Source organism: Ambystoma mexicanum, chromosome 13, assembly GCF_040938575.1.
Source record: "Ambystoma mexicanum isolate Mex_15411 chromosome 13, UKY_AmexF1_1, whole genome shotgun sequence".
Taxonomy (NCBI): Eukaryota; Metazoa; Chordata; class Amphibia; order Caudata; family Ambystomatidae; genus Ambystoma; species Ambystoma mexicanum.
In genome coordinates this window covers 341816402-341842594 of record NC_090938.1, presented here as the reverse complement: position 1 = coordinate 341842594, position 26193 = coordinate 341816402, and the positions used below count along the sequence as shown (strand labels likewise).

Genomic DNA, 26193 nt, shown 5'->3' with positions numbered 1-26193 from the left:
TCCCTGGCTGTTCAACCAATACCTGGCACCCATTGCCCACCGCATTGCAGCTCTCTGCTTCAACTTTCAGTGCTATGCGGATGACACTCTGCTTGTTTTCAGGCTTCCCTCCCTCATCTCTGACCGTCTGTCTGCCATCCAGGACTGGTCTGCCGCCAATGATCTCTGCCTTAATCCCATTTAGGCAGAGATTCTCCTCATCGGCACACCTGCACCCTCCTTTCCTGCCACTCTCTGGCCGGCCTCCCTTGGCCCTCTTCCTGCTCCCACCTTTGAGGCTAAGAACCTTGGGGTCATCTTCGACTCCACACTCTCCTTTTCTTCTCACATCTCTGACATCTCTAAGAAATCAAACTACCAACTGTACATTTGCAGAGGTATTGTTCCTTTCCTCTCCTTCCCCCAGAAGCTTACTGTATCTAGAGCTCTGATTCTCTCTAGGCTAGACTACTGCAACAGCCTCTTTCTAAATCTGCCTGCTTCTTCTCTCTGTCCTCTGAAACTCATCCAGAACAGGACTGCAAGACGTTTCCTTGGTCTGAAGCCCAGGGATCGTATCTCTCCAGCCCTGAAATCTTTTCATTGCTCCCAGTGGCTGCAAGGGTTAAATTCAAGTCCCTCTGCATTGTCCACAAGGCTTACTGGGGCCTGGGTCCAAAATACCTTCAACTCTCCCTCCGTAAATACCTTCCCACTCGAGCTCTTTTCTCCTCCACCTCCAACTCCCTCAGGGCCGGTCGCTTCTCCAAGCAACGAGTTGGGGGTAGATCTCTTTCCTCAGCTGGGGCCTCCCTCTGGAACAGCCTGCCTGCCACACTGAAACTTGAGGAGAACCATCTCTGGTTCCGGAAGCACCTCAAGACCTTCCTCTTTGCTTCTGCCTTTGCTCTTCCGCTCCCCTGCTGATCTGTCTGCTTCGGCTCCGTGCACCTGGCTACCCTCTGATTTCGGGCCAAGGTCCCTGCCCACCCAGCCGCACACCTGCACTGCCTCCTGGCAACCCTTGCACGCAATCCTTGCACTTGGGTCTGTATCTGTAACCCTACAGTGCCCTTACCTGCACTTATCAGACACCCCTTGTCTGCGCTTTAAACCTCGCACTTGCCACCCTGCTGGCTGCGCTACCAGTTGTTGTTGTTTTTATCCCTTCCTCGGCACGTTCCACCTCGCCCCTCTCCTTGCACTTTCCTCCCTCCCTCTCCCCTGCACTTGAGCATTCTCAATGTCACTGGGCCTAGGAAGATCGCTGTTTTGTCCTCCCTTCTTCCCCTCCCTTGCCTCGTCACGCTCTGAAACACGCGTGTATGAGTACGATTCAAATACAATATCATGTCATATCATAGCAGGAATCTATAGATCTGAAGATACGCAACTCCTTCAATCATTCATTGCAAACAGTAACAAACAAGGATGATTCCTCAGTGGTGTGATGGAGGCCCTTAACAGGTCTGAGGGATGTCCCCAACATCTGGAACACGATTTATCCTCCCATTAAACCACTAATGAAACTTCTTTGCCTTCTCCATTGTTCAGGACGTTTTGGCATGTGCCAATTTGCACTGGACGCAGATCCCCTGCCGCTGAGGCCTCTTGGCCATGACCTTTTAGCACTGCTATGATTTGGCAAGTGAAGAATCACAACATGGGGCCACCACTAGATGCAATGTGATGTACGCTATCTGCCAAGATGGGCTACGTGCTACATGCCAACATACAGAAAGCGGAGTCTTTACTTTTTGAAGGGTCTTCCCGTGAAAGGGCTGTTTGGCGCTTACATGGCAGAATGCATGGACCTCAGAATAGAATACTTTGTGCATCTACCTACATCCGAAGAGACACTGTCAAAGGCGTGCCTGTTCACTTTGACTGCCTGTCTGATCTTGAACAACTAGCGTAGGTCTGGGGTAAGTTGAAGACTCAACAAACACGTACCTTAACTCGGTAGTGATCTGAAGATATGGAAAGGCTGGGCGAAATCTATTGGGATCAAAGGACCTCGTGTCACCTTGCCAGTCTACAGTGGTTTGATGGATAGGGGTACAGTGGGGTGGGGCAGTGGGTAGGGTAGGTGTACAGTGGTGTGGGATATTGTGGGTAGCGAAGAGTGGGGTAGGTGTAGAGTGGTTTGGGGTATAGTCAGTGGTGGTAGAGTAGGGTGGGGATAAGGGTAGATTGGGTGAGAGGGGAGAGGTGGGAATAGAGGGGGTGGGGTAGTGAGTTAAGGACAGGTAGAATTGGGTAAGATTTTTGTTATTATACCGGTAGCCATTTACAGCGGCAATTAAGCCATTAACTCACAGCAGACTGCTTAGAAACAACATAGATACCAGGGGTTGAGTTTTGGGTGGGAGGGGCAAGGAGTGGGTGGGAATGGCCAAAGAGGTAAGCATGGCCCAAGGCAGTCAATTAGACGATAAACAACCAACAATATTTAACAAATAAATAACCCAAAAAAAAACAAGTCATGTGTCCCTCTTCACATGTCATCTCCCTCCTACCTGTACTTCAATGCAACGGTTTCGGCTTATAGGTGGTGCTTAAAATGCACAGTAGGCCATGTGCCTTCATCGCACCGGTGTTGTATACTAAACTGTTCCCCATGATAGACTGCTCGCCTGGTGTTCGGCAATCTTGGAGCCCCAACCCAACACCCTGACACAGCGATCGCCAAAAGGAAATAAAAATGTGCTGAAATGCTCCAGCCGGGCTTCTTAGTCCTGCTCTCTAAGAGGAAGGCTACAGCTCAATAAAACACCTTTTAAGAAGTAAACAAAAAATTGTATTCAATATATTATATGTTATTTCTTAAAGTGAAAAACCCCATTTTATGTCTCTCACTTGTTGCATGTTTCGCGTTTCTGTGGCATGCACGTCGAGTACTCCTTGGCACGCCTATCACTCAGGCCTTACCTGTTTCATATCTGTATGGCACTTTTGGGGTTGATCTGGGTACAGATCATCCTCTCCCGCGGATTTAACACTGAAGAGCACCGAGCACATAAAATGGTACAATACTAAAAAGTGAAAACAGTCTAAATCTGTTATTTGCGCATGAAAATGTGAGTGCTATCGTACAATAAATGAGATGCTTGGTCCGTAGAACTCGCCAGAAAATACGTGCAGAGAGTTGCAATCCGGGCAGTATCTGATGCCAAATGCGTTCTTTGTCAGATGTTTGTATGTATTGTTTTCAATAAAGTATTTAAAAATGAGCCTTCTTTAACACATGTCACACGCCTGCTTATTGTGTGTTGGTAGCGTTTTTCCTACCTCTCGCTGTAAAAATGAGAACAAAGTTTCTCGTGATGTCTCAGGCAGCCCGACCTGAGCCTCTGGTTCGTAACAAAAGTGCTGAATGCAGCACACAGTGCAGCAGCGGGCCAGTGGCGCAATGGATAACGCGTCTGCCTACGGAGCAGAAGATTCCAGGTTCGACTCCTGGCTGGCTCGTTCAAATGCTGCCTTTTTGTTCTGTATTTAAAAATGAGCCTTCTCACGCAAGGCACTCGAAAGCTCATTGTGTGTTTGTAGTCACTGTTGCAGCGTGTTTCTACCTCTACTCGGGAGAAAAAATGGGAACTACGTTATTTCTCATGATGTCTCTAACACATGGCACACGCCTGCTCATTGTCAGTTCGTAGGCGTGTTTTCAACCACCTCTCCTTATAAAAATGAGAACTAAGTTGCTCATGATGGCTCAATCCGCATGATGAGCATCTGCGTCGTAACAAAAGTGCTGATTCCAAGAGTCACTGCAGCAGAGGGCCAGTGGCGCAATGGATAACGCGTCTGCCTACGGAGCAGAAGATTCCAGGTTCGACTCCTGGCTGGCTCGTTCCCATGCTGCCTTTTTGTTCTAGAAAGTATTTAAAAATGAGCCTTGTCACGCATGGCACACAAAAGCACATTGTTTGTTCGTAGTTAGTGCGTTTTTTCTACCTCTCCTCTGGGAAAAATGAGAACTAAGTTTCTCATGATGGCACACGCTCGCTCACCTGCTCATTGTGGGCTTGTAGCGTTTTTTTCTACCTCTCCTTGTAAAAATGAGAAGTACGTTTCTCACTGTGTCTCAAGCAGGAAACTTCTGTTTCGTTACAAAAGTGCTGACTCCTGCTCACGCTGTAGCAGCGGTCCAGTGGCGCAATGGATAACACATTTGACTAATTCCAGGTTGACTCCTGGCTGGCTCGATCATAGGCTGCCTTTTTGATTTATTCAATATGTATACATGGTCGAAGGCTGCAGACAGGCCCAGTAACAAGAGGAGGGCTTGCTTCTTGGCATCTTTGATATCATCCTGTTGAATCTTTAGGTCCAGTAAGGCCGATTCAGTGCCGTGGCTTGGTTGGAAACCAGATTGGCGCAAGCCCAGGAGATTGTGTGATTCCAGTCAAAACAGGTTCTTCCCTGTTCGTCCAAAACCATCAAGGACCACATTGACACCCTTGCTCTGAATCTGGCCGACTTCTGTAACCATTCCATCACCTGTGGAATCTTCCCCTCCACTCTGAAGCATTCTCTTGTGCACCCTCTTCTCAAAAATTCCACAGCCGACCCCTCCGGCCCGGCTAACTTCGCAGGTTTCTATCACTCCTTTCCAGGGCAAACTCTTGGAAAAGCTGACCATCTCCCAGCTTAATCTTCACACCGACTCTGTTGGTTGTCTCCATGACCATCAGCCTGGCTTCAGAGCTGTCAGAAGCATGGAAACTGCTCTCCTGAACACCTGTGAAGACCTGCTGTCCAACCATGACTCTAACATCCCTTTTGGGTCCTCATCCTACTCGATTTCTCTTCTGCCTTTGACACGGTCAACCATGCCATCCTGCTCAACTGTCTCCGTGATAAGCCGGGTATCACTGATCAGGCCCTGGCCTGGATGACCTCTTTCCACTCTGATCGGCCCTCCCAGGTCCAACTTGGGTCCTTCCTTTTCGCCATCTCATTCTCTACTTGTGGTGTTCCCCACGGGTCTAACCTCTCTCCCTGGCTGTTCAACCAATACCTGGCACCCATTTCCCACTGCATTGCAGCTCTCTGCTTCAACTTTCAGTGCTATGCGGATGACACTCTGCTTGTTTTCAGGCTTCCCTCCCTCATCTCTGACCGTCTGTCTGCCATCCAGGACTGGTCTGCCGCCAATGATCTCTGCCTTAATCCCATTTAGGCAGAGATTCTCCTCATCGGCACACCTGCACCCTCCTTTCCTGCCACTCTCTGGCCGGCCTCCCTTGGCCCTCTTCCTGCTCCCACCTTTGAGGCTAAGAACCTTGGGGTCATCTTCGACTCCACACTCTCCTTTTCTTCTCACATCTCTGACATCTCTAAGAAGTCAAACTACCAACTGTACATTTGCAGAGGTATTGTTCCTTTCCTCTCCTTCCCCCAGAAGCTTACTGTATCTAGAGCTCTGATTCTCTCTAGGCTAGACTACTGCAACAGCCTCTTTCTAAATCTGCCTGCTTCTTCTCTCTGTCCTCTGCAACTCATCCAGAACAGGACTGCAAGACGTTTCCTTGGTCTGAAGCCCAGGGATCGTATCTCTCCAGCCCTGAAATCTTTTCATTGCTCCCAGTGGCTGCAAGGGTTAAATTCAAGTCCCTCTGCATTGTCCACAAGGCTTACTGGGGCCTGGGTCCAAAATACCTTCAACTCTCCCTCCGTAAATACCTTCCCACTCGAGCTCTTTTCTCCTCCACCTCCAACTCCCTCAGGGCCGGTCGCTTCTCCAAGCAACGAGTTGGGGGTAGATCTCTTTCCTCAGCTGGGGCCTCCCTCTGGAACAGCCTGCCTGCCACACTGAAACTTGAGGAGAACCATCTCTGGTTCCGGAAGCACCTCAAGACCTTCCTCTTTGCTTCTGCCTTTGCTCTTCCGCTCCCCTGCTGATCTGTCTGCTTCGGCTCCGTGCACCTGGCTACCCTCTGATTTCGGGCCAAGGTCCCTGCCCACCCAGCCGCACACCTGCACTGCCTCCTGGCAACCCTTGCACGCAATCCTTGCACTTGGGTCTGTATCTGTAACCCTACAGTGCCCTTACCTGCACTTATCAGACACCCCTTGTCTGCGCTTTAAACCTCGCACTTGCCACCCTGCTGGCTGCGCTACCAGTTGTTGTTGTTTTTATCCCTTCCTCGGCACGTTCCACCTCGCCCCTCTCCTTGCACTTTCCTCCCTCCCTCTCCCCTGCACTTGAGCATTCTCAATGTCACTGGGCCTAGGAAGATCGCTGTTTTGTCCTCCCTTCTTCCCCTCCCTTGCCTCGTCACGCTCTGAAACACGCGTGTATGAGTACGATTCAAATACAATATCATGTCATATCATAGCAGGAATCTATAGATCTGAAGATACGCAACTCCTTCAATCATTCATTGCAAACAGTAACAAACAAGGATGATTCCTCAGTGGTGTGATGGAGGCCCTTAACAGGTCTGAGGGATGTCCCCAACATCTGGAACACGATTTATCCTCCCATTACACCACTAATGAAACTTCTTTGCCTTCTCCATTGTTCAGGACGTTTTGGCATGTGCCAATTTGCACTGGACGCAGATCCCCTGCCGCTGAGGCCTCTTGGCCATGACCTTTTAGCACTGCTATGATTTGGCAAGTGAAGAATCACAACATGGGGCCACCACTAGATGCAATGTGATGTACGCTATCTGCCAAGATGGGCTACGTGCTACATGCCAACATACAGAAAGCGGAGTCTTTACTTTTTGAAGGGTCTTCCCGTGAAAGGGCTGTTTGGCGCTTACATGGCAGAATGCATGGACCTCAGAATAGAATACTTTGTGCATCTACCTACATCCGAAGAGACACTGTCAAAGGCGTGCCTGTTCACTTTGACTGCCTGTCTGATCTTGAACAACTAGCGTAGGTCTGGGGTAAGTTGAAGACTCAACAAACACGTACCTTAACTCGGTAGTGATCTGAAGATATGGAAAGGCTGGGCGAAATCTATTGGGATCAAAGGACCTCGTGTCACCTTGCCAGTCTACAGTGGTTTGATGGATAGGGGTACAGTGGGGTGGGGCAGTGGGTAGGGTAGGTGTACAGTGGTGTGGGATATTGTGGGTAGCGAAGAGTGGGGTAGGTGTAGAGTGGTTTGGGGTATAGTCAGTGGTGGTAGAGTAGGGTGGGGATAAGGGTAGATTGGGTGAGAGGGGAGAGGTGGGAATAGAGGGGGTGGGGTAGTGAGTTAAGGACAGGTAGAATTGGGTAAGATTTTTGTTATTATACCGGTAGCCATTTACAGCGGCAATTAAGCCATTAACTCACAGCAGACTGCTTAGAAACAACATAGATACCAGGGGTTGAGTTTTGGGTGGGAGGGGCAAGGAGTGGGTGGGAATGGCCAAAGAGGTAAGCATGGCCCAAGGCAGTCAATTAGACGATAAACAACCAACAATATTTAACAAATAAATAACCCAAAAAAAAAACAAGTCGTGTGTCCCTCTTCACATGTCATCTCCCTCCTACCTGTACTTCAATGCAACGGTTTCGGCTTATAGGTGGTGCTTAAAATGCAGAGTAGGCCATGTGCCTTCATCGCACCGGTGTTGTATACTAAACTGTTCCCCATGATAGACTGCTCGCCTGGTGTTCGGCAATCTTGGAGCCCCAACCCAACACCCTGACACAGCGATCGCCAAAAGGAAATAAAAATGTGCTGAAATGCTCCAGCCGGGCTTCTTAGTCCTGCTCTCTAAGAGGAAGGCTACAGCTCAATAAAACACCTTTTAAGAAGTAAACAAAAAATTGTATTCAATATATTATATGTTATTTCTTAAAGTGAAAAACCCCATTTTATGTCTCTCACTTGTTGCATGTTTCGCGTTTCTGTGGCATGCACGTCGAGTACTCCTTGGCACGCCTATCACTCAGGCCTTACCTGTTTCATATCTGTATGGCACTTTTGGGGTTGATCTGGGTACAGATCATCCTCTCCCGCGGATTTAACACTGAAGAGCACCGAGCACATAAAATGGTACAATACTAAAAAGTGAAAACAGTCTAAATCTGTTATTTGCGCATGAAAATGTGAGTGCTATCGTACAATAAATGAGATGCTTGGTCCGTAGAACTCGCCAGAAAATACGTGCAGAGAGTTGCAATCCGGGCAGTATCTGATGCCAAATGCGTTCTTTGTCAGATGTTTGTATGTATTGTTTTCAATAAAGTATTTAAAAATGAGCCTTCTTTAACACATGTCACACGCCTGCTTATTGTGTGTTGGTAGCGTTTTTCCTACCTCTCGCTGTTAAAATGAGAACAAAGTTTCTCGTGATGTCTCAGGCAGCCCGACCTGAGCCTCTGGTTCGTAACAAAAGTGCTGAATGCAGCACACAGTGCAGCAGCGGGCCAGTGGCGCAATGGATAACGCGTCTGCCTACGGAGCAGAAGATTCCAGGTTCGACTCCTGGCTGGCTCGTTCAAATGCTGCCTTTTTGTTCTGTATTTAAAAATGAGCCTTCTCACGCAAGGCACTCGAAAGCTCATTGTGTGTTTGTAGTCACTGTTGCAGCGTGTTTCTACCTCTACTCGGGAGAAAAAATGGGAACTACCTTATTTCTCATGATGTCTCTAACACATGGCACACGCCTGCTCATTGTCAGTTCGTAGGCGTGTTTTCAACCACCTCTCCTTATAAAAATGAGAACTAAGTTGCTCATGATGGCTCAATCCGCATGATGAGCATCTGCGTCGTAACAAAAGTGCTGATTCCAAGAGTCACTGCAGCAGAGGGCCAGTGGCGCAATGGATAACGCGTCTGCCTACGGAGCAGAAGATTCCAGGTTCGACTCCTGGCTGGCTCGTTCCCATGCTGCCTTTTTGTTCTAGAAAGTATTTAAAAATGAGCCTTGTCACGCATGGCACACAAAAGCACATTGTTTGTTCGTAGTTAGTGCGTTTTTTCTACCTCTCCTCTGGGAAAAATGAGAACTAAGTTTCTCATGATGGCACACGCTCGCTCACCTGCTCATTGTGGGCTTGTAGCGTTTTTTTCTACCTCTCCTTGTAAAAATGAGAAGTACGTTTCTCACTGTGTCTCAAGCAGGAAACTTCTATTTCGTTACAAAAGTGCTGACTCCTGCTCACGCTGTAGCAGCGGTCCAGTGGCGCAATGGATAACACATTTGACTAATTCCAGGTTGACTCCTGGCTGGCTCGATCATAGGCTGCCTTTTTGATTTATTCAATATGTATACATGGTCGAAGGCTGCAGACAGGCCCAGTAACAAGAGGAGGGCTTGCTTCTTGGCATCTTTGATATCATCCTGTTGAATCTTTAGGTCCAGTAAGGCCGATTCAGTGCCGTGGCTTGGTTGGAAACCAGATTGGCGCAAGCCCAGGAGATTGTGTGATTCCAGTCAAAACAGGTTCTTCCCTGTTCGTCCAAAACCATCAAGGACCACATTGACACCCTTGCTCTGAATCTGGCCGACTTCTGTAACCATTCCATCACCTGTGGAATCTTCCCCTCCACTCTGAAGGGGTGCACCCTCTTCTCAAAAATTCCACAGCCGACCCCTCCGGCCCGGCTAACTTCGCAGGTTTCTATCACTCCTTTCCAGGGCAAACTCTTGGAAAAGCTGACCATCTCCCAGCTTAATCTTCACACCGACTCTGTTGGTTGTCTCCATGACCATCAGCCTGGCTTCAGAGCTGTCAGAAGCATGGAAACTGCTCTCCTGAACACCTGTGAAGACCTGCTGTCCAACCATGACTCTAACATCCCTTTTGGGTCCTCATCCTACTCGATTTCTCTTCTGCCTTTGACACGGTCAACCATGCCATCCTGCTCAACTGTCTCCGTGATAAGCCGGGTATCACTGATCAGGCCCTGGCCTGGATGACCTCTTTCCACTCTGATCGGCCCTCCCAGGTCCAACTTGGGTCCTTCCTTTTCGCCATCTCATTCTCTACTTGTGGTGTTCCCCACGGGTCTAACCTCTCTCCCTGGCTGTTCAACCAATACCTGGCACCCATTTCCCACCGCATTGCAGCTCTCTGCTTCAACTTTCAGTGCTATGCGGATGACACTCTGCTTGTTTTCAGGCTTCCCTCCCTCATCTCTGACCGTCTGTCTGCCATCCAGGACTGGTCTGCCGCCAATGATCTCTGCCTTAATCCCATTTAGGCAGAGATTCTCCTCATCGGCACACCTGCACCCTCCTTTCCTGCCACTCTCTGGCCGGCCTCCCTTGGCCCTCTTCCTGCTCCCACCTTTGAGGCTAAGAACCTTGGGGTCATCTTTGACTCCACACTCTCCTTTTCTTCTCACATCTCTGACATCTCTAAGAAGTCAAACTACCAACTGTACATTTGCAGAGGTATTGTTCCTTTCCTCTCCTTCCCCCAGAAGCTTACTGTATCTAGAGCTCTGATTCTCTCTAGGCTAGACTACTGCAACAGCCTCTTTCTAAATCTGCCTGCTTCTTCTCTCTGTCCTCTGCAACTCATCCAGAACAGGACTGCAAGATGTTTCCTTGGTCTGAAGCCCAGGGATCGTATCTCTCCAGCCCTGAAATCTTTTCATTGCTCCCAGTGGCTGCAAGGGTTAAATTCAAGTCCCTCTGCATTGTCCACAAGGCTTACTGGGGCCTGGGTCCAAAATACCTTCAACTCTCCCTCCGTAAATACCTTCCCACTCGAGCTCTTTTCTCCTCCACCTCCAACTCCCTCAGGGCCGGTCGCTTCTCCAAGCAACGAGTTGGGGGTAGATCTCTTTCCTCAGCTGGGGCCTCCCTCTGGAACAGCCTGCCTGCCACACTGAAACTTGAGGAGAACCATCTCTGGTTCCGGAAGCACCTCAAGACCTTCCTCTTTGCTTCTGCCTTTGCTCTTCCGCTCCCCTGCTGATCTGTCTGCTTCGGCTCCGTGCACCTGGCTACCCTCTGATTTCGGGCCAAGGTCCCTGCCCACCCAGCCGCACACCTGCACTGCCTCCTGGCAACCCTTGCACGCAATCCTTGCACTTGGGTCTGTATCTGTAACCCTACAGTGCCCTTACCTGCACTTATCAGACACCCCTTGTCTGCGCTTTAAACCTCGCACTTGCCACCCTGCTGGCTGCGCTACCAGTTGTTGTTGTTTTTATCCCTTCCTCGGCACGTTCCACCTCGCCCCTCTCCTTGCACTTTCCTCCCTCCCTCTCCCCTGCACTTGAGCATTCTCAATGTCACTGGGCCTAGGAAGATCGCTGTTTTGTCCTCCCTTCTTCCCCTCCCTTGCCTCGTCACGCTCTGAAACACGCGTGTATGAGTACGATTCAAATACAATATCATGTCATATCATAGCAGGAATCTATAGATCTGAAGATACGCAACTCCTTCAATCATTCATTGCAAACAGTAACAAACAAGGATGATTCCTCAGTGGTGTGATGGAGGCCCTTAACAGGTCTGAGGGATGTCCCCAACATCTGGAACACGATTTATCCTCCCATTACACCACTAATGAAACTTCTTTGCCTTCTCCATTGTTCAGGACGTTTTGGCATGTGCCAATTTGCACTGGACGCAGATCCCCTGCCGCTGAGGCCTCTTGGCCATGACCTTTTAGCACTGCTATGATTTGGCAAGTGAAGAATCACAACATGGGGCCACCACTAGATGCAATGTGATGTACGCTATCTGCCAAGATGGGCTACGTGCTACATGCCAACATACAGAAAGCGGAGTCTTTACTTTTTGAAGGGTCTTCCCGTGAAAGGGCTGTTTGGCGCTTACATGGCAGAATGCATGGACCTCAGAATAGAATACTTTGTGCATCTACCTACATCCGAAGAGACACTGTCAAAGGCGTGCCTGTTCACTTTGACTGCCTGTCTGATCTTGAACAACTAGCGTAGGTCTGGGGTAAGTTTAAGACTCAACAAACACGTACCTTAACTCGGTAGTGATCTGAAGATATGGAAAGGCTGGGGCGAAATCTATTGGGATCAAAGGACCTCGTGTCACCTTGCCAGTCTACAGTGGTTTGATGGATAGGGGTACAGTGGGGTGGGGCAGTGGGTAGGGTAGGTGTACAGTGGTGTGGGATATTGTGGGTAGCGAAGAGTGGGGTAGGTGTAGAGTGGTTTGGGGTATAGTCAGTGGTGGTAGAGTAGGGTGGGGATAAGGGTAGATTGGGTGAGAGGGGAGAGGTGGGAATAGAGGGGGTGGGGTAGTGAGTTAAGGACAGGTAGAATTGGGTAAGATTTTTGTTATTATACCGGTAGCCATTTACAGCGGCAATTAAGCCATTAACTCACAGCAGACTGCTTAGAAACAACATAGATACCAGGGGTTGAGTTTTGGGTGGGAGGGGCAAGGAGTGGGTGGGAATGGCCAAAGAGGTAAGCATGGCCCAAGGCAGTCAATTAGACGATAAACAACCAACAATATTTAACAAATAAATAACCCAAAAAAAAACAAGTCGTGTGTCCCTCTTCACATGTCATCTCCCTCCTACCTGTACTTCAATGCAACGGTTTCGGCTTATAGGTGGTGCTTAAAATGCACAGTAGGCCATGTGCCTTCATCGCACCGGTGTTGTATACTAAACTGTTCCCCATGATAGACTGCTCGCCTGGTGTTCGGCAATCTTGGAGCCCCAACCCAACACCCTGACACAGCGATCGCCAAAAGGAAATAAAAATGTGCTGAAATGCTCCAGCCGGGCTTCTTAGTCCTGCTCTCTAAGAGGAAGGCTACAGCTCAATAAAACACCTTTTAAGAAGTAAACAAAAAATTGTATTCAATATATTATATGTTATTTTCTTAAAGTGAAAAACCCCATTTTATGTCTCTCACTTGTTGCATGTTTCGCGTTTCTGTGGCATGCACGTTGAGTACTCCTTGGCACGCCTATCACTCAGGCCTTATCTGTTTCATATCTGTATGGCACTTTTGGGGTTGATCTGGGTACAGATCATCCTCTCCCGCGGATTTAACACTGAAGAGCACCGAGCACATAAAATGGTACAATACTAAAAAGTGAAAACAGTCTAAATCTGTTATTTGCGCATGAAAATGTGAGTGCTATAGTACAATAAATGAGATGCTTGGTCCGTAAAACTCGCCAGAAAATACGTGCAGAGAGTTGCAATCCGGGCAGTATCTGATGCCAAATGCGTTCTTTGTCAGATGTTTGTATGTATTGTTTTCAATAAAGTATTTAAAAATGAGCCTTCTTTAACACATGTCACACGCCTGCTTATTGTGTGTTGGTAGCGTTTTTCCTACCTCTCGCTGTAAAAATGAGAACAAAGTTTCTCGTGATGTCTCAGGCAGCCCGACCTGAGCCTCTGGTTCGTAACAAAAGTGCTGAATGCAGCTCACAGTGCAGCAGCGGGCCAGTGGCGCAATGGATAACGCGTCTGCCTACGGAGCAGAAGATTCCAGGTTCGACTCCTGGCTGGCTCGTTCAAATGCTGCCTTTTTGTTCTGTATTTAAAAATGAGCCTTCTCACGCAAGGCACTCGAAAGCTCATTGTGTGTTTGTAGTCACTGTTGCAGCGTGTTTCTACCTCTACTCGGGAGAAAAAATGGGAACTACCTTATTTCTCATGATGTCTCTAACACATGGCACACGCCTGCTCATTGTCAGTTCGTAGGCGTGTTTTTAACCACCTCTCCTTATAAAAATGAGAACTAAGTTGCTCATGATGGCTCAATCCGCATGATGAGCCTCTGCGTCGTAACAAAAGTGCTGATTCCAAGAGTCACTGCAGCAGAGGGCCAGTGGCGCAATGGATAACGCGTCTGCCTACGGAGCAGAAGATTCCAGGTTCGACTCCTGGCTGGCTCGTTCGCATGCTGCCTTTTTGTTCTAGAAAGTATTTAAAAATGAGCCTTGTCACGCATGGCACACAAAAGCACATTGTTTGTTCGTAGTTAGTGCGTTTTTTCTACCTCTCATCTGGGAAAAATGAGAACTAAGTTTCTCATGATGGCACACGCTCGCTCACCTGCTCATTGTGGGCTTGTAGCGTTTTTTTCTACCTCTCCTTGTAAAAATGAGAAGTACGTTTCTCACTGTGTCTCAAGCAGGAAACTTCTGTTTCGTTACAAAAGTGCTGACTCCTGCTAACGCTGTAGCAGCGGTCCAGTGGCGCAATGGATAACACATTTGACTAATTCCAGGTTGACTCCTGGCTGGCTCGATCATAGGCTGCCTTTTTGATTTATTCAATATGTATACATGGTCGAAGGCTGCAGACAGGCCCAGTAACAAGAGGAGGGCTTGCTTCTTGGCATCTTTGATATCATCCTGTTGAATCTTTAGGTCCAGTAAGGCCGATTCAGTGCCGTGGCTTGGTTGGAAACCAGATTGGCGCAAGCCCAGGAGATTGTGTGATTCCAGTCAAAACAGGTTCTTCCCTGTTCGTCCAAAACCATCAAGGACCACATTGACACCCTTGCTCTGAATCTGGCCGACTTCTGTAACCATTCCATCACCTGTGGAATCTTCCCCTCCACTCTGAAGCATTCTCTTGTGCACCCTCTTCTCAAAAATTCCACAGCCGACCCCTCCGGCCCGGCTAACTTCGCAGGTTTCTATCACTCCTTTCCAGGGCAAACTCTTGGAAAAGCTGACCATCTCCCAGCTTAATCTTCACACCGACTCTGTTGGTTGTCTCCATGACCATCAGCCTGGCTTCAGAGCTGTCAGAAGCATGGAAACTGCTCTCCTGAACACCTGTGAAGACCTGCTGTCCAACCATGACTCTAACATCCCTTTTGGGTCCTCATCCTACTCGATTTCTCTTCTGCCTTTGACACGGTCAACCATGCCATCCTGCTCAACTGTCTCCGTGATAAGCCGGGTATCACTGATCAGGCCCTGGCCTGGATGACCTCTTTCCACTCTGATCGGCCCTCCCAGGTCCAACTTGGGTCCTTCCTTTTCGCCATCTCATTCTCTACTTGTGGTGTTCCCCACGGGTCTAACCTCTCTCCCTGGCTGTTCAACCAATACCTGGCACCCATTGCCCACCGCATTGCAGCTCTCTGCTTCAACTTTCAGTGCTATGCGGATGACACTCTGCTTGTTTTCAGGCTTCCCTCCCTCATCTCTGACCGTCTGTCTGCCATCCAGGACTGGTCTGCCGCCAATGATCTCTGCCTTAATCCCATTTAGGCAGAGATTCTCCTCATCGGCACACCTGCACCCTCCTTTCCTGCCACTCTCTGGCCGGCCTCCCTTGGCCCTCTTCCTGCTCCCACCTTTGAGGCTAAGAACCTTGGGGTCATCTTCGACTCCACACTCTCCTTTTCTTCTCACATCTCTGACATCTCTAAGAAGTCAAACTACCAACTGTACATTTGCAGAGGTATTGTTCCTTTCCTCTCCTTCCCCCAGAAGCTTACTGTATCTAGAGCTCTGATTCTCTCTAGGCTAGACTACTGCAACAGCCTCTTTCTAAATCTGCCTGCTTCTTCTCTCTGTCCTCTGAAACTCATCTAGAAAAGGACTGCAAGACGTTTCCTTGGTCTGAAGCCCAGGGATCGTATCTCTCCAGCCCTGAAATCTTTTCATTGCTCCCAGTGGCTGCAAGGGTTAAATTCAAGTCCCTCTGCATTGTCCACAAGGCTTACTGGGGCCTGGGTCCAAAATACCTTCAACTCTCCCTCCGTAAATACCTTCCCACTCGAGCTCTTTTCTCCTCCACCTCCAACTCCCTCAGGGCCGGTCGCTTCTCCAAGCAACGAGTTGGGGGTAGATCTCTTTCCTCAGCTGGGGCCTCCCTCTGGAACAGCCTGCCTGCCACACTGAAACTTGAGGAGAACCATCTCTGGTTCCGGAAGCACCTCAAGACCTTCCTCTTTGCTTCTGCCTTTGCTCTTCCGCTCCCCTGCTGATCTGTCTGCTTCGGCTCCGTGCACCTGGCTACCCTCTGATTTCGGGCCAAGGTCCCTGCCCACCCAGCCGCACACCTGCACTGCCTCCTGGCAACCCTTGCACGCAATCCTTGCACTTGGGTCTGTATCTGTAACCCTACAGTGCCCTTACCTGCACTTATCAGACACCCCTTGTCTGCGCTTTAAACCTCGCACTTGCCACCCTGCTGGCTGCGCTACCAGTTGTTGTTGTTTTTATCCCTTCCTCGGCACGTTCCACCTCGCCCCTCTCCTTGCACTTTCCTCCCTCCCTCTCCCCTGCACTTGAGCATTCTCAATGTCACTGGGCCTAGGAAGATCGCTGTTTTGTCCTCCCTTCTTCCCCTCCCTTGCCTCGTCACACTCTGAAACACGCGTGTATGAGTACGATTCAAATACAATATCATGTCATATCATAGCAGGAATCTATAGATCTGAAGATACGCAACTCCTTCAATCATTCATTGCAAACAGTAACAAACAAGGATGATTCCTCAGTGGTGTGATGGAGGCCCTTAACAGGTCTGAGGGATGTCCCCAACATCTGGAACACGATTTATCCTCCCATTACACCACTAATGAAACTTCTTTGCCTTCTCCATTGTTCAGGACGTTTTGGCATGTGCCAATTTGCACTGGACGCAGATCCCCTGCCGCTGAGGCCTCTTGGCCATGACCTTTTAGCACTGCTATGATTTGGCAAGTGAAGAATCACAACATGGGGCCACCACTAGATGCAATGTGATGTACGCTATCTGCCAAGATGGGCTACGTGCTACATGCCAACATACAGAAAGCGGAGTCTTTACTTTTTGAAGGGTCTTCCCGTGAAAGGGCTGTTTGGCGCTTACATGGCAGAATGCATGGACCTCAGAATAGAATACTTTGTGCATCTACCTACATCCGAAGAGACACTGTCAAAGGCGTGCCTGTTCACTTTGACTGCCTGTCTGATCTTGAACAACTAGCGTAGGTCTGGGGTAAGTTGAAGACTCAACAAACACGTACCTTAACTCGGTAGTGATCTGAAGATATGGAAAGGCTGGGCGAAATCTATTGGGATCAAAGGACCTCGTGTCACCTTGCCAGTCTACAGTGGTTTGATGGATAGGGGTACAGTGGGGTGGGGCAGTGGGTAGGGTAGGTGTACAGTGGTGTGGGATATTGTGGGTAGCGAAGAGTGGGGTAGGTGTAGAGTGGTTTGGGGTATAGTCAGTGGTGGTAGAGTAGGGTGGGGATAAGGGTAGATTGGGTGAGAGGGGAGAGGTGGGAATAGAGGGGGTGGGGTAGTGAGTTAAGGACAGGTAGAATTGGGTAAGATTTTTGTTATTATACCGGTAGCCATTTACAGCGGCAATTAAGCCATTAACTCACAGCAGACTGCTTAGAAACAACATAGATACCAGGGGTTGAGTTTTGGGTGGGAGGGGCAAGGAGTGGGTGGGAATGGCCAAAGAGGTAAGCATGGCCCAAGGCAGTCAATTAGACGATAAACAACCAACAATATTTAACAAATAAATAACCCAAAAAAAACAAGTCATGTGTCCCTCTTCACATGTCATCTCCCTCCTACCTGTACTTCAATGCAACGGTTTCGGCTTATAGGTGGTGCTTAAAATGCACAGTAGGCCATGTGCCTTCATCGCACCGGTGTTGTATACTAAACTGTTCCCCATGATAGACTGCTCGCCTGGTGTTCGGCAATCTTGGAGCCCCAACCCAACACCCTGACACAGCGATCGCCAAAAGGAAATAAAAATGTGCTGAAATGCTCCAGCCGGGCTTCTTAGTCCTGCTCTCTAAGAGGAAGGCTACAGCTCAATAAAACACCTTTTAAGAAGTAAACAAAAAATTGTATTCAATATATTATATGTTATTTCTTAAAGTGAAAAACCCCATTTTATGTCTCTCACTTGTTGCATGTTTCGCGTTTCTGTGGCATGCACGTCGAGTACTCCTTGGCACGCCTATCACTCAGGCCTTACCTGTTTCATATCTGTATGGCACTTTTGGGGTTGATCTGGGTACAGATCATCCTCTCCCGCGGATTTAACACTGAAGAGCACCGAGCACATAAAATGGTACAATACTAAAAAGTGAAAACAGTCTAAATCTGTTATTTGCGCATGAAAATGTGAGTGCTATAGTACAATAAATGAGATGCTTGGTCCGTAAAACTCGCCAGAAAATACGTGCAGAGAGTTGCAATCCGGGCAGTATCTGATGCCAAATGCGTTCTTTGTCAGATGTTTGTATGTATTGTTTTCAATAAAGTATTTAAAAATGAGCCTTCTTTAACACATGTCACACGCCTGCTTATTGTGTGTTGGTAGCGTTTTTCCTACCTCTCGCTGTAAAAATGAGAACAAAGTTTCTCGTGATGTCTCAGGCAGCCCGACCTGAGCCTCTGGTTCGTAACAAAAGTGCTGAATGCAGCTCACAGTGCAGCAGCGGGCCAGTGGCGCAATGGATAACGCGTCGGCCTACGGAGCAGAAGATTCCAGGTTCGACTCCTGGCTGGCTCGTTCAAATGCTGCCTTTTTGTTCTGTATTTAAAAATGAGCCTTCTCACGCAAGGCACTCGAAAGCTCATTGTGTGTTTGTAGTCACTGTTGCAGCGTGTTTCTACCTCTACTCGGGAGAAAAAATGGGAACTACGTTATTTCTCATGATGTCTCTAACACATGGCACACGCCTGCTCATTGTCAGTTCGTAGGCGTGTTTTCAACCACCTCTCCTTATAAAAATGAGAACTAAGTTGCTCATGATGGCTCAATCCGCATGATGAGCCTCTGCGTCGTAACAAAAGTGCTGATTCCAAGAGTCACTGCAGCAGAGGGCCAGTGGCGCAATGGATAACGCGTCTGCCTATGGAGCAGAAGATTCCAGGTTCGACTCCTGGCTGGCTCGTTCGCATGCTGCCTTTTTGTTCTAGAAAGTATTTAAAAATGAGCCTTGTCACGCATGGCACACAAAAGCACATTGTTTGTTCGTAGTTAGTGCGTTTTTTCTACCTCTCCTCTGGGAAAAATGAGAACTAAGTTTCTCATGATGGCACACGCTCGCTCACCTGCTCATTGTGGGCTTGTAGCGTTTTTTTCTACCTCTCCTTGTAAAAATGAGAAGTACGTTTCTCACTGTGTCTCAAGCAGGAAACTTCTGTTTCGTTACAAAAGTGCTGACTCCTGCTCACGCTGTAGCAGCGGTCCAGTGGCGCAATGGATAACACATTTGACTAATTCCAGGTTGACTCCTGGCTGGCTCGATCATAGGCTGCCTTTTTGATTTATTCAATATGTATACATGGTCGAAGGCTGCAGACAGGCCCAGTAACAAGAGGAGGGCTTGCTTCTTGGCATCTTTGATATCATCCTGTTGAATCTTTAGGTCCAGTAAGGCCGATTCAGTGCCGTGGCTTGGTTGGAAACCAGATTGGCGCAAGCCCAGGAGATTGTGTGATTCCAGTCAAAACAGGTTCTTCCCTGTTCGTCCAAAACCATCAAGGACCACATTGACACCCTTGCTCTGAATCTGGCCGACTTCTGTAACCATTCCATCACCTGTGGAATCTTCCCCTCCACTCTGAAGCATTCTCTTGTGCACCCTCTTCTCAAAAATTCCACAGCCGACCCCTCCGGCCCGGCTAACTTCGCAGGTTTCTATCACTCCTTTCCAGGGCAAACTCTTGGAAAAGCTGACCATCTCCCAGCTTAATCTTCACACCGACTCTGTTGGTTGTCTCCATGACCATCAGCCTGGCTTCAGAGCTGTCAGAAGCATGGAAACTGCTCTCCTGAACACCTGTGAAGACCTGCTGTCCAACCATGACTCTAACATCCCTTTTGGGTCCTCATCCTACTCGATTTCTCTTCTGCCTTTGACACGGTCAACCATGCCATCCTGCTCAACTGTCTCCGTGATAAGCCGGGTATCACTGATCAGGCCCTGTCCTGGATGACCTCTTTCCACTCTGATCGGCCCTCCCAGGTCCAACTTGGGTCCTTCCTTTTCGCCATCTCATTCTCTACTTGTGGTGTTCCCCACGGGTCTAACCTCTCTCCCTGGCTGTTCAACCAATACCTGGCACCCATTTCCCACTGCATTGCAGCTCTCTGCTTCAACTTTCAGTGCTATGCGGATGACACTCTGCTTGTTTTCAGGCTTCCCTCCCTCATCTCTGACCGTCTGTCTGCCATCCAGGACTGGTCTGCCGCCAATGATCTCTGCCTTAATCCCATTTAGGCAGAGATTCTCCTCATCGGCACACCTGCACCCTCCTTTCCTGCCACTCTCTGGCCGGCCTCCCTTGGCCCTCTTCCTGCTCCCACCTTTGAGGCTAAGAACCTTGGGGTCATCTTCGACTCCACACTCTCCTTTTCTTCTCACATCTCTGACATCTCTAAGAAGTCAAACTACCAACTGTACATTTGCAGAGGTATTGTTCCTTTCCTCTCCTTCCCCCAGAAGCTTACTGTATCTAGAGCTCTGATTCTCTCTAGGCTAGACTACTGCAACAGCCTCTTTCTAAATCTGCCTGCTTCTTCTCTCTGTCCTCTGCAACTCATCCAGAACAGGACTGCAAGACGTTTCCTTGGTCTGAAGCCCAGGGATCGTATCTCTCCAGCCCTGAAATCTTTTCATTGCTCCCAGTGGCTGCAAGGGTTAAATTCAAGTCCCTCTGCATTGTCCACAAGGCTTACTGGGGCCTGGGTCCAAAATACCTTCAACTCTCCCTCCGTAAATACCTTCCCACTCGAGCTCTTTTCTCATCCACCTCCAACTCCCTCAGGGCCGGTCGCTTCTCCAAGCAACGAGTTGGGGGTAGATCTCTTTCCTCAGCTGGGGCCTCCCTCTGGAACAGCCTGCCTGCCACACTGAAACTTGAGGAGAACCATCTCTGGTTCCGGAAGCACCTCAAGACCTTCCTCTTTGCTTCTGCCTTTGCTCTTCCGCTCCCCTGCTGATCTGTCTGCTTCGGCTACGTGCACCTGGCTACCCTCTGATTTCGGGCCAAGGTCCCTGCCCACCCAGCCGCACACCTGCACTGCCTCCTGGCAACCCTTGCACGCAATCCTTGCACTTGGGTCTGTATCTGTAACCCTACAGTGCCCTTACCTGCACTTATCAGACACCCCTTGTCTGCGCTTTAAACCTCGCACTTGCCACCCTGCTGGCTGCGCTACCAGTTGTTGTTGTTTTTATCCCTTCCTCGGCACGTTCCACCTCGCCCCTCTCCTTGTACTTTCCTCCCTCCCTCTCCCCTGCACTTGAGCATTCTCAATGTCACTGGGCCTAGGAAGATCGCTGTTTTGTCCTCCCTTCTTCCCCTCCCTTGCCTCGTCACGCTCTGAAACACGCGTGTATGAGTACAATTCAAATACAATATCATGTCATATCATAGCAGGAATCTATAGATCTGAAGATACGCAACTCCTTCAATCATTCATTGCAAACAGTAACAAACAAGGATGATTCCTCAGTGGTGTGATGGAGGCCCTTAACAGGTCTGAGGGATGTCCCCAACATCTGGAACACGATTTATCCTCCCATTACACCACTAATGAAACTTCTTTGCCTTCTCCATTGTTCAGGACGTTTTGGCATGTGCCAATTTGCACTGGACGCAGATCCCCTGCCGCTGAGGCCTCTTGGCCATGACCTTTTAGCACTGCTATGATTTGGCAAGTGAAGAATCACAACATGGGGCCACCACTAGATGCAATGTGATGTACGCTATCTGCCAAGATGGGCTACGTGCTACATGCCAACATACAGAAAGCGGAGTCTTTACTTTTTGAAGGGTCTTCCCGTGAAAGGGCTGTTTGGCGCTTACATGGCAGAATGCATGGACCTCAGAATAGAATACTTTGTGCATCTACCTACATCCGAAGAGACACTGTCAAAGGCGTGCCTGTTCACTTTGACTGCCTGTCTGATCTTGAACAACTAGCGTAGGTCTGGGGTAAGTTGAAGACTCAACAAACACGTACCTTAACTCGGTAGTGATCTGAAGATATGGAAAGGCTGGGCGAAATCTATTGGGATCAAAGGACCTCGTGTCACCTTGCCAGTCTACAGTGGTTTGATGGATAGGGGTACAGTGGGGTGGGGCAGTGGGTAGGGTAGGTGTACAGTGGTGTGGGATATTGTGGGTAGCGAAGAGTGGGGTAGGTGTAGAGTGGTTTGGGGTATAGTCAGTGGTGGTAGAGTAGGGTGGGGATAAGGGTAGATTGGGTGAGAGGGGAGAGGTGGGAATAGAGGGGGTGGGGTAGTGAGTTAAGGACAGGTAGAATTGGGTAAGATTTTTGTTATTATACCGGTAGCCATTTACAGCGGCAATTAAGCCATTAACTCACAGCAGACTGCTTAGAAACAACATAGATACCAGGGGTTGAGTTTTGGGTGGGAGGGGCAAGGAGTGGGTGGGAATGGCCAAAGAGGTAAGCATGGCCCAAGGCAGTCAATTAGACGATAAACAACCAACAATATTTAACAAATAAATAACCCAAAAAAAAAACAAGTCGTGTGTCCCTCTTCACATGTCATCTCCCTCCTACCTGTACTTCAATGCAACGGTTTCGGCTTATAGGTGGTGCTTAAAATGCAGAGTAGGCCATGTGCCTTCATCGCACCGGTGTTGTATACTAAACTGTTCCCCATGATAGACTGCTCGCCTGGTGTTCGGCAATCTTGGAGCCCCAACCCAACACCCTGACACAGCGATCGCCAAAAGGAAATAAAAATGTGCTGAAATGCTCCAGCCGGGCTTCTTAGTCCTGCTCTCTAAGAGGAAGGCTACAGCTCAATAAAACACCTTTTAAGAAGTAAACAAAAAATTGTATTCAATATATTATATGTTATTTCTTAAAGTGAAAAACCCCATTTTATGTCTCTCACTTGTTGCATGTTTCGCGTTTCTGTAGCATGCACGTCGAGTACTCCTTGGCACGCCTATCACTCAGGCCTTACCTGTTTCATATCTGTATGGCACTTTTGGGGTTGATCTGGGTACAGATCATCCTCTCCCGCGGATTTAACACTGAAGAGCACCGAGCACATAAAATGGTACAATACTAAAAAGTGAAAACAGTCTAAATCTGTTATTTGCGCATGAAAATGTGAGTGCTATCGTACAATAAATGAGATGCTTGGTCCGTAGAACTCGCCAGAAAATACGTGCAGAGAGTTGCAATCCGGGCAGTATCTGATGCCAAATGCGTTCTTTGTCAGATGTTTGTATGTATTGTTTTCAATAAAGTATTTAAAAATGAGCCTTCTTTAACACATGTCACACGCCTGCTTATTGTGTGTTGGTAGCGTTTTTCCTACCTCTCGCTGTAAAAATGAGAACAAAGTTTCTCGTGATGTCTCAGGCAGCCCGACCTGAGCCTCTGGTTCGTAACAAAAGTGCTGAATGCAGCACACAGTGCAGCAGCGGGCCAGTGGCGCAATGGATAACGCGTCTGCCTACGGAGCAGAAGATTCCAGGTTCGACTCCTGGCTGGCTCGTTCAAATGCTGCCTTTTTGTTCTGTATTTAAAAATGAGCCTTCTCACGCAAGGCACTCGAAAGCTCATTGTGTGTTTGTAGTCACTGTTGCAGCGTGTTTCTACCTCTACTCGGGAGAAAAAATGGGAACTACCTTATTTCTCATGATGTCTCTAACACATGGCACACGCCTGCTCATTGTCAGTTCGTAGGCGTGTTTTCAACCACCTCTCCTTATAAAAATGAGAACTAAGTTGCTCATGATGGCTCAATCCGCATGATGAGCATCTGCGTCGTAACAAAAGTGCTGATTCCAAGAGTCACTGCAGCAGAGGGCCAGTGGCGCAATGGATAACGTGTCTGCCTACGGAGCAGAAGATTCCAGGTTCGACTCCTGGCTGGCTCGTTTGCATGCTGCCTTTTTGTTCTAGAAAGTATTTAAAAATGAGCCTTGTCACGCATGGCACACAAAAGCACATTGTTTGTTCGTAGTTAGTGCGTTTTTTCTACCTCTCCTCTGGGAAAAATGAGAACTAAGTTTCTCATGATGGCACACGCTCGCTCACCTGCTCATTGTGGGCTTGTAGCGTTTTTTTCTACCTCTCCTTGTAAAAATGAGAAGTACGTTTCTCACTGTGTCTCAAGCAGGAAACTTCTATTTCGTTACAAAAGTGCTGACTCCTGCTCACGCTGTAGCAGCGGTCCAGTGGCGCAATGGATAACACATTTGACTAATTCCAGGTTGACTCCTGGCTGGCTCGATCATAGGCTGCCTTTTTGATTTATTCAATATGTATACATGGTCGAAGGCTGCAGACAGGCCCAGTAACAAGAGGAGGGCTTGCTTCTTGGCATCTTTGATATCATCCTGTTGAATCTTTAGGTCCAGTAAGGCCGATTCAGTGCCGTGGCTTGGTTGGAAACCAGATTGGCGCAAGCCCAGGAGATTGTGTGATTCCAGTCAAAACAGGTTCTTCCCTGTTCGTCCAAAACCATCAAGGACCACATTGACACCCTTGCTCTGAATCTGGCCGACTTCTGTAACCATTCCATCACCTGTGGAATCTTCCCCTCCACTCTGAAGCATTCTCTTGTGCACCCTCTTCTCAAAAATTCCACAGCCGACCCCTCCGGCCCGGCTAACTTCGCAGGTTTCTATCACTCCTTTCCAGGGCAAACTCTTGGAAAAGCTGACCATCTCCCAGCTTAATCTTCACACCGACTCTGTTGGTTGTCTCCATGACCATCAGCCTGGCTTCAGAGCTGTCAGAAGCATGGAAACTGCTCTCCTGAACACCTGTGAAGACCTGCTGTCCAACCATGACTCTAACATCCCTTTTGGGTCCTCATCCTACTCGATTTCTCTTCTGCCTTTGACACGGTCAACCATGCCATCCTGCTCAACTGTCTCCGTGATAAGCCGGGTATCACTGATCAGGCCCTGGCCTGGATGACCTCTTTCCACTCTGATCGGCCCTCCCAGGTCCAACTTGGGTCCTTCCTTTTCGCCATCTCATTCTCTACTTGTGGTGTTCCCCACGGGTCTAACCTCTCTCCCTGGCTGTTCAACCAATACCTGGCACCCATTTCCCACCGCATTGCAGCTCTCTGCTTCAACTTTCAGTGCTATGCGGATGACACTCTGCTTGTTTTCAGGCTTCCCTCCCTCATCTCTGACCGTCTGTCTGCCATCCAGGACTGGTCTGCCGCCAATGATCTCTGCCTTAATCCCATTTAGGCAGAGATTCTCCTCATCGGCACACCTGCACCCTCCTTTCCTGCCACTCTCTGGCCGGCCTCCCTTGGCCCTCTTCCTGCTCCCACCTTTGAGGCTAAGAACCTTGGGGTCATCTTCGACTCCACACTCTCCTTTTCTTCTCACATCTCTGACATCTCTAAGAAGTCAAACTACCAACTGTACATTTGCAGAGGTATTGTTCCTTTCCTCTCCTTCCCCCAGAAGCTTACTGTATCTAGAGCTCTGATTCTCTCTAGGCTAGACTACTGCAACAGCCTCTTTCTAAATCTGCCTGCTTCTTCTCTCTGTCCTCTGCAACTCATCCAGAACAGGACTGCAAGATGTTTCCTTGGTCTGAAGCCCAGGGATCGTATCTCTCCAGCCCTGAAATCTTTTCATTGCTCCCAGTGGCTGCAAGGGTTAAATTCAAGTCCCTCTGCATTGTCCACAAGGCTTACTGGGGCCTGGGTCCAAAATACCTTCAACTCTCCCTCCGTAAATACCTTCCCACTCGAGCTCTTTTCTCCTCCACCTCCAACTCCCTCAGGGCCGGTCGCTTCTCCAAGCAACGAGTTGGGGGTAGATCTCTTTCCTCAGCTGGGGCCTCCCTCTGGAACAGCCTGCCTGCCACACTGAAACTTGAGGAGAACCATCTCTGGTTCCGGAAGCACCTCAAGACCTTCCTCTTTGCTTCTGCCTTTGCTCTTCCGCTCCCCTGCTGATCTGTCTGCTTCGGCTCCGTGCACCTGGCTACCCTCTGATTTCGGGCCAAGGTCCCTGCCCACCCAGCCGCACACCTGCACTGCCTCCTGGCAACCCTTGCACGCAATCCTTGCACTTGGGTCTGTATCTGTAACCCTACAGTGCCCTTACCTGCACTTATCAGACACCCCTTGTCTGCGCTTTAAACCTCGCACTTGCCACCCTGCTGGCTGCGCTACCAGTTGTTGTTGTTTTTATCCCTTCCTCGGCACGTTCCACCTCGCCCCTCTCCTTGCACTTTCCTCCCTCCCTCTCCCCTGCACTTGAGCATTCTCAATGTCACTGGGCCTAGGAAGATCGCTGTTTTGTCCTCCCTTCTTCCCCTCCCTTGCCTCG

The 26193-nt window shown here is 48.9% G+C and overlaps 10 non-coding genes across 10 annotated transcripts; all 10 read left to right on the top strand.

Annotated features, from left to right (window-relative positions):
- Positions 1-3377: 3377 nt before the first annotated feature.
- Positions 3378-3450, top strand: TRNAR-ACG (transfer RNA arginine (anticodon ACG)). Its single transcript has one exon. It is a non-coding gene; the product is annotated as a tRNA-Arg (tRNA).
- A 312-nt stretch (positions 3451-3762) lies between these two features.
- TRNAR-ACG (transfer RNA arginine (anticodon ACG)) lies at positions 3763-3835 on the top strand. Its single transcript has one exon. It is a non-coding gene; the product is annotated as a tRNA-Arg (tRNA).
- A 4526-nt stretch (positions 3836-8361) lies between these two features.
- On the top strand, positions 8362-8434 carry TRNAR-ACG (transfer RNA arginine (anticodon ACG)). Its single transcript has one exon. It is a non-coding gene; the product is annotated as a tRNA-Arg (tRNA).
- A 312-nt stretch (positions 8435-8746) lies between these two features.
- Positions 8747-8819, top strand: TRNAR-ACG (transfer RNA arginine (anticodon ACG)). Its single transcript has one exon. It is a non-coding gene; the product is annotated as a tRNA-Arg (tRNA).
- A 4520-nt stretch (positions 8820-13339) lies between these two features.
- On the top strand, positions 13340-13412 carry TRNAR-ACG (transfer RNA arginine (anticodon ACG)). Its single transcript has one exon. It is a non-coding gene; the product is annotated as a tRNA-Arg (tRNA).
- Positions 13413-13724: 312 nt separating this feature from the next.
- On the top strand, positions 13725-13797 carry TRNAR-ACG (transfer RNA arginine (anticodon ACG)). Its single transcript has one exon. It is a non-coding gene; the product is annotated as a tRNA-Arg (tRNA).
- A 4524-nt stretch (positions 13798-18321) lies between these two features.
- TRNAR-ACG (transfer RNA arginine (anticodon ACG)) lies at positions 18322-18394 on the top strand. Its single transcript has one exon. It is a non-coding gene; the product is annotated as a tRNA-Arg (tRNA).
- Positions 18395-18706: 312 nt separating this feature from the next.
- On the top strand, positions 18707-18779 carry TRNAH-AUG (transfer RNA histidin (anticodon AUG)). Its single transcript has one exon. It is a non-coding gene; the product is annotated as a tRNA-His (tRNA).
- A 4526-nt stretch (positions 18780-23305) lies between these two features.
- Positions 23306-23378, top strand: TRNAR-ACG (transfer RNA arginine (anticodon ACG)). The gene has a single exon. It is a non-coding gene; the product is annotated as a tRNA-Arg (tRNA).
- A 312-nt stretch (positions 23379-23690) lies between these two features.
- TRNAR-ACG (transfer RNA arginine (anticodon ACG)) lies at positions 23691-23763 on the top strand. The gene has a single exon. It is a non-coding gene; the product is annotated as a tRNA-Arg (tRNA).
- The last annotated feature ends 2430 nt before the right edge of the window (positions 23764-26193 follow it).